This window comes from Mesocricetus auratus, unplaced genomic scaffold, assembly GCF_017639785.1.
Source record: "Mesocricetus auratus isolate SY011 unplaced genomic scaffold, BCM_Maur_2.0 Super-Scaffold_100038, whole genome shotgun sequence".
Taxonomy (NCBI): domain Eukaryota; kingdom Metazoa; phylum Chordata; class Mammalia; order Rodentia; family Cricetidae; genus Mesocricetus; species Mesocricetus auratus.
The window spans coordinates 5,390,405-5,398,432 of record NW_024429216.1 but is presented as its reverse complement, the minus strand read 5'-3'; the positions used below and the strand labels follow the sequence as shown (position 1 = coordinate 5,398,432).

Below are 8,028 nucleotides of genomic sequence, written 5' to 3'. Positions count from 1 at the left end.
AGTGGAACAGACATCCTTATTGTATGAATGAGCATCTTTTGAATATATGCCTAAGAGTGGAGTTTCTGGGTCTTGTGGTAGGTTTACTCATATTTTTCTGAGGACTCTCCATCCTGAATAATCATTTTTTTATTTAACTTTTTACACATATTACTCCCAGGTCCCTCTCCCTCCCCTCCTCCCCATCCCCCAATCTCCCCAAATCCTCACCCCACTCAATTCTCCCTCCACTCTCCAGGGAGGGTAAGGCCTTCCATGAGGGATTTTCAGAGTCTGTCATATCACCCTGAGCAGGGCCTAGGTCCTCCCCCATGTGATCAGACTGAGAGAGCATCCCTCCATGTGGAATGTGCTCCCAGAGTCCATTTGTATGCCAGGAATAAATATGATCTACTCTCCCAGGTCCCATAGATTGCCGAGGCCTCCTATCTGACACCCAGGTTGGGGGTGGGGGTGGGTGTCTGGATCAGTCCAATGTTGAGCTCACTGTCATCAGTCTGGGGTCCATGTATTCCCACTTGTTTAGGCCAGCTGCCTCTGTGGTTTTCCACCAGCCAGGTCTTGATTTCTTTGCTCCTCACTCCTCTTTGCAACTGGGTTCCAGGAGTCCAGTTCTGTTTTTAGCTGTGAGTATCTGCCTCTGCTTCCATCAGCCACTGGATGGGGGTTCTAGGATGGCATATAGGGTAGTCATCAATCTTATTATCAGGGGAGGGCTTAATGCCAGTTGGTGTCATTCTTGTAGATCTCTGAAAATCTCACTAGTGCCAGATCTCTCCTCTAACCTATAATGGCTCCGTCTACTATTGTAGTTCTCTATTCTTACCCCAACTCAACCTTCCTGCTCCCCGTGTCCTCTTCTCCCCCTCTTTCTCCCATCTCCCTTTCCCCTCTCCTATTCTGCTGCTCCCAATCCAGTTATGAGATCTTGTCCCATTCCCTTTCCCTGGGTTACCATGCATATCTCTCTTAGGGTCCTCCCTGCTTCTCAGACACTATGGCGGTGGGATTGTAGGCTGGCAATCCCCTTCTTCATGTCTAACACCCGCCACTAACACCCGTGTTGACTATGGGTTTTTTTTGTTTTTGTTTTTTGGTTTTTTTTTTTGGTTTTTCGAGACAGGATTTCTCTGTGGCTTTGGAGGCTGTCCCAGAACTCACTTTGTAGACCAGGCTGGCCTCGAACTCACAGAGATCCGCCTGCCTCTGCCTCCCGAGTGCTGGGATTAAAGGCGTGTGCCACCAATGCCCGGCTTGACTATGTTTTTTTATATTGCTGTCTTCCTGTCCCTTCTTTCAGTGGGAGCTCCTGGTGTTTCTTCCTCTCCTGGTGGGTTTGGGTCTAAGAATCTCTTCCAGTGCGTTTAAGCAGGTCCAATACTCTGACAGATCTCACGATGGGCCTAGTGGGTCTGAGACACTCTCAAGCACAGGGCAGAGGCGGGAGAAGACTGAAGACTCAATTTCAGGGAGGGTTCAGGAGGGGACTGAAGACTGAGGTGTGGCCAGACTCATGGTGATCCCTTCTGCCAGGGCGGGGCCACACTAGGCACAGAGAACCCACAGGGAGAGGGAAGCAGTGGGATGAGAGTTGGGGCCCAGAGCAGAGCCCCCACTCACCTCAAGCACAGGGCAGTGGCTGGAGGGGACTGAGGCATAATATTATTTTTTCATTATTTTTCTCAATTTTCTCTTATCTCCTTGTACTTGGGATTGAGGCCAATACCTCTGAAAAATCTGAACAAGTCCTCTGCCACTGAGACTCAAGTCACCCAGATTTTTAAAATTTGAATGTAGATTCAAGGAAGATTTGGTCAGTTAACTGAGGTCTTCCTAGACAAGCTTTCCAGAACAAGTAAAATGTCACTTGAGCTATTGTATTCCTACTAGGAGTCGCTGAACCCCTTTGAAACAAACTGTAAGTTCTTAACACAGATTAAGTGCAATTCAGTCCCTCATAAGAATGACAGCATTGTCTTCTGAACACCACATATGCCTAGCAGCAATCTCTGCACAGACCCCCAGAAACCATCAGGGAGTCTGGGGAACACAGGGTCTACAGAAAGCCAGGGGAGTTGTTAAGAGTTTCAGGGTGCCACAAGTAGGGAGAGAGTGGTTGGAAATTGTTGCAAACAATGAAGAAAGAACATAAGTATCCTTTGACCAACAAGAAGGGATGCCTAGCCAAAGGAACCACTGAAGAGTATCACTAGAAGCAGGATAAGTTGAAGTCCAGTTTTTGATATGTGTGCTGACATGTGGAGCCCCAGTATGTTCAGGGATGAAGACTCAAGACAACAAGACCAAGTTTCTCTTGGTATTCATTTTCTATAAACCATGATTATTTCTTGGAGGGTCTCATGAGCCACTCTTTTAATGTCAGCTGTCAGCAAACTGAGGCAAAGTAATCTCTGTGGGGTTTGGGGCCAGCCTGGTCAACACACACAGATCTAGAGAACAAGAGTAATGTTCTGCCTTTAATCCAAGCATTTGGAAGGCAAAGGCAGTGGGACCTCCCGGAGATGGATGTGTCTGATCTGCAGAATGAGTGCCAGGACAGTCTTCAGTGTTTTGCAGAAAAACCCCGTGTTGAAATCCCCAAGAAGAATAATGAAGTCAATGAGATTCAGCCTCTATAGGGTAGGGTAGAATCCTGAGTGGCACCAAAGGGTGTGTCAGGATGAAGAAATTGAGCATCTTCAGGTTAGGAGGAGACAGAGAATGTGAGGAGCTTAGAGTCTCCTGCTTGGTGGAGCTATTCAAGCCCATGTTCTTAGAGTAGAAGTTCAATACATAGTGAGTCCAGGAAAAGTGCAGCAGCTTAGTGGTCTTCAGGTGAAATGGTGCCGTGAATGAAGTGTGAATGTGGTGGGAGTAAGGAGAGGAGGATATCTTGGCTGAAGAAAGAGGACCATAGGGTAGGAAGAGTGTTGGGCAGCATTCTGGAGCTGGTATGTGTGCTGGAAGGTATGGTCACTGTATGCCTTCTAGATAGGAGCTGGGTCAGGTATAACCTCAGGAACTGTTTGTAAGTTTATCCCTTCAATGTGAGCACCAAGGATCAGACACATGCAGGGATTGGGGCAGAGTGGGGAACTGCTACTGAGTCCCTAAGGTTTGTGCCCAGTTTATATGCCATTGTCCACTCTCTACTACAAAATGAGGGGCCTGAGCCCACCATTGTGTAGGAAGCCTAGAGAAATTGATGGAGGTCTTGACTTTTGAATCTAGGGACTGTTGGCCATCTTTTATCTAGTTCCCTTTAATGCCAAGCACTCCGTTGTTGGAAGAATTCCCAATGTTATTTCTGGGTACCTTGGGGACCACATGGGGGCTCCCGATGGCCCAGATAGATAGGGCAGAGTGTTGGCAACGTGGAAGATATGAATGTCACTCAGGATTATCTAAGGCATAGAAGGTTCTTCCCCATCAAGAATTGGTAACCATAGTGCATATGTGTACCACACTTTCCATCCCAACACACAGGAGTCAGATAGTAGGGGAAACTCAGTGAGTTGTAAGTGTACCTGGTTCTATAGTGAGATCCACTATATAGAGGGAGCCTCTCTCAATTTAAAACATGAATATGAACGTATGAATATATAAATAAAATGAATTACGGATTGAAGGAACTGGGACAGAAAGAGGAAGATTAAGGGTCAGCTAGCTGAGTAGACACAATTTCCTGAGATGGTCACTGACCATTGATAGACAAATACATTAGGTCCCAGAGTTCCATGTTGTCTGAAGACCCATGAGGATCCCTAAAGCCTCTATTAGTTTTACAGTATCAAACCAAATCATCACTGAATATGTCTTCTCAGTAGAGAAAGACATCCTGTTCTGTGTCAGGGTTCCATTGGGCGGGGTTGCAATCTGAGCCAGGCTACTGGGTGGGGGTCGGCTTGATGTTGGTTGGGCATAAAAAGTTGAGGACCAGTACCTGTCCTAGGTGGATATAAATTTAAGGTCATTTCCTTGGAGTAGAGCTTCAACACCAATTGGGCTCTGGGTTGGTGATAAGGTGGGTGGAGACAGAATTCTGTCACTATTGAACTGAGGAATGAGGGAAAAGTAAGAACCTGGTGGCTTTATTGATTAAGATTATTAACCTGAGCCGGGCATTGGTGGCACATGCCTTTAATCCCAGCATTCGAGAGGCAGAGGCAGGTGGATCTCTGTGAGTTCGAGGCCAGCCTGGTCTATAAAAGCTAGTTCCAGGACAGCCTCGTAAACCACAGAGAAACTCTGTCTCAAAAAACCAAAAAAAAAAAAAGAATTTGAAAATGGCAGAGGGAAATCACAAAGAGGAAGTCACTCACCTGAACAATTTTCAATGTCACCAGGGAGAGGAATGAATGAGTGTCAGAGACAGCACGTCTCTAAGCAACATGAAGATGAAGATCTGGAAGGTCATGTCACACTGACAGAATAACAGGAACCTCAGACATCCCTATCCACTGTCTTCAAACCAGCTGCCAGTGGCATGGTCTGAACAGACAAGGAGAAGAAAGTTCCAGAAATTCTAGTGCCGACAGTGAAACAGATGTCCACAGCTGTTTTTCCTATTGTAACAACTCACCGTTTGGTTCTGGGGCACAGAATGATTCTGAGGATGAATATGGTGAATTTCTGCATCTAGAGAGGGGCAAAAAAGTCAAACCTGGACTAAGCATTAAGCAGACAGCAAACAACACTGTCAGCCACAAATTGGAGTAGAATTGCATTATAGTGGGTGAAAATTGTCTTCTTTTACCAGAGAGTGGGCCTTTGGAAGCTCAGAACAAACCATCTGAAGACTCAGAGACAGATCTCTTGTCAAATCCTGGAGGGCCAGCTACTTCAGTATATGACCAGGTAATTGAAGAAGAGCACCGGCTTGACCACCCATCCTTCCAGGATCTGAATCCACAGCCTCCGGAGAGAACAAACCAGGTCATGCCCCAAGAGCAACATTCTGAAGCAGAATTATTCCTGTGCCATGATTTCCCAGAGCCTGATTTTCCAAGGTCAGAACCCCAACAGTAGGGGATTCCCAGGCCCTGCTTCTCCTTGACTGACCCATCCTCTGGGAGAACTTGAAGATCAGCAGTTAGCAATTGGTGAAGAGCGAGGGCCAGCTTTCCATCTTCCAGGATCTCAGGAGGCCAAATTGGAAGCCATGTGGGGACAAGGAGCAGCTGAACTAGATCAAGACCTGGTTACATGGTTAGTGAAAGAAACAGAAGCAAGATTTCCAGATGTAGCAAATGGGTATGTTAAAGAGATCATTAATTTGAAGAATACCTATGATTTGAATGTACTTTGTAATTTTCTTCTGGAAAACCCAGATTATCCAAAGAGAGAAGATGGAATTATTATCCAGCCTAGCACCAGCCTGCTTGCCAGGCAGGATGAGGTGAAGGTACCTAAAGTAGACTTTTTTGACTATTCCCAACTGACTCCACTTGACGAGCAATGCTTCCTCCAAGCTGCTGACCTCTTGTTGGCTGACTTCAAGATGCTCAGCAGCCACGACATCAAGTGGGTCCTACATAAGCTCAAAGGACACTATGCAATCACACGAAAGGCCCTTTCTGATGCTATTGAAAAATGGCAGGAACAATCACCCGATGCCAATGGAAAACAGAAAAAGAGGAAAGAAATGAATCAGGATTCCTTCATCGATTTCAAATTTGAGCAAGGTAACATAAAAATAGAAAAGAGGATGTACTTTTTGGCAAACAAGCGTCGACACGATAGATCCTATGAGCAGAAAGACCTCCTTCCAGCTGTTCAGGAAGAGCAGGAATTCTATGAGCAGAAAATCAAAGAGAAGGCAGAGCATGAAGACTGTTTGCTTGCCCTACAGATGAATGCAGAGCCATATGAAAAAGATGGACAGCTGATTGAGTGTGGATGCTGCTATGAGGAGATTCCATTTGAGGAGCTAACACAGTGCTCTGATGCTCACTTGTTCTGCAAAGAATGTCTCATCAGATATGCCCAAGAAGCAGTGTTCGGGTCTGGAAAGTCAGAACTCAGCTGCATGGAAGGCAACTGCACATCTTTCTTTCCAACCAGTGAACTGGAGAAGGTGCTGCCCCAGAACATCCTGTGCAAATACTATGAACGGAGAGCTGAAGAAGAAATCACTGCAGCCTGTGGTGATGAGCTTTTCCGCTGCCCCTCGTGTGGATTCCTTGCTCTGTTGGACAGGGATGTGAAGAGTTTCAGCTGCCCTAATCCTCGATGCCGGAAGGAGACCTGTAGGAAGTGTCAGGGACTCTGGAAAGAGCATACTGGTCTCACCTGTGAAGAGCTGGCGGAAAAGGATGTCGTCAAGTATCGGACATCTATGGAAGAAAAAATGGCTGCTGCTCGCATTAGAAAATGCCCCCAGTGTGGGACTGGCCTCATCAAATCCGAAGGCTGTAACCGCATGACTTGCCGCTGTGGTGCCCATATGTGCTACCTCTGTCGAGTTTCTATTGATGGCTATGACCATTTCTGCCAGCATCCTCGCCGTCCAGGAGCCTCTTGCCAGGAATGTTCCAGGTGTTCCGTTTGGACCGACCCCACTGAAGATGATGAAAAGCTGATTGAGGAAATCCAAAAGGAGGCTGAAGAGGAACAGAGAAGGAAGAATGGACAGAATACCTTCAAACGCATCGGTCCCCCACTAGAGAAGCCAGCCAAGAAATAACAGGAAGTGGAAGGCGGGCCACGGCCTGTCCCACAGAACCCGCACCCACAGATGCTACCCATTGCCGTTGTGCATGCACCTTTCTGCCTGACACTTGTGTGGCCTGGAATCAACACCTTCCCCATTGACATAGGTTCTGCACCAGCACCCTACGGACCACCTCTGCCCAACGTTCTTGTCAACTACGACTTTGGCCACGTGCATGTGGTCCCGGAGCATAACTTGCCCGTGCACTTTGGCCCCTAGCCACATGGCACCGCTTCTGATACCCAAAGACCTTGTCCAGCCACACTGAGTCTTCCGACGACCCAGTCTCAACTTATATGGGTGGAGTCTTGTCTTCCCTCTTAAGGGCAGCCTATGTCCTCCTAGCCTTTACTTTGCAAGGTCCACTGATGCTTCAGGTCTACTCAGGTTCAAGGGCCTCTGAACACTATGGCACAAGTTCTGTTCTGTGATTAACGAGCTTAGCCCTGTTCACAATGTTTGACCTGAAGTTGTTTTGAGCTACTCATGAACTGCTCAAGGTTGTCCCTTTCCCTGAGAAGTCAGGCTGCAAGTATTTGCTCAGGACTGGCAGCTGCTGAGAGCCAATTATATGTACACTTGACACCAGACAAAAAGGCCTTATTGCAATGTTGTCACTTATTGCTGGTCTACTCCTTTTCTTGGGGAGACCTCACTTGTCACCAACCTATGATGGATCACATCTGTAAAGTGTTTTCCTTACAGATGTGTGTACAAATAGCCTTGTGTGGCTGCTGCAGCTGTCACAGCAACATGCCTGCCTGCTTATCTCTTCACTAATCAGTTAGCATGGGAAGCAGGCTGAGGCCCCAGCTCCAGGATGAGATCAGCTGCCTTCCCTAAATTCACAAAGCTCCACCATGCTCCCACTGCCTGTGTCCTCTCCAGTCCTCACCTGGTCCCTGGATTCCTCTGACCTGTTTTTGGAGAAGTAATGACCCCAGGTGGGTTTCTCATAAGCCAAGTCAGTTTAAACTGTTGTGTAAAAAGACTATCATAGGGAACTTGAATTTCATGTAAGTAAATGTTTGTGAATGCTAAATAAAGGATTTAGTCTAACATTTCTGAAAAGTTCCTGTCATGACCTCAAAGTCACTCTGTAATCCAGATTGTCCTTGAATTTATAGTTTTCTTAGTACAGTATCCAAATAGCTGAGATTGGAGGTCTGTGGCCCTGGTCTGGCTCTTATGTGTCCTTTGACAAAGAAGAGTATACAACCATTCTCCTTTGAACATCTAGAGATTCATGGAGCAATTTTGTCTATTATTATTGCATTTTGTTTTCCTTTTAAGGCAGGGTCTCCTGCAGACAAGGC

The 8,028-nt window shown here is 46.7% G+C and overlaps 1 pseudogene; it reads left to right on the top strand.

Moving 5' to 3' along the window:
* Positions 1-4,286: 4,286 nt before the first annotated feature.
* On the top strand, positions 4,287-7,773 carry LOC121135527 (annotated as a pseudogene).
* Positions 7,774-8,028: the final 255 nt, after the last annotated feature.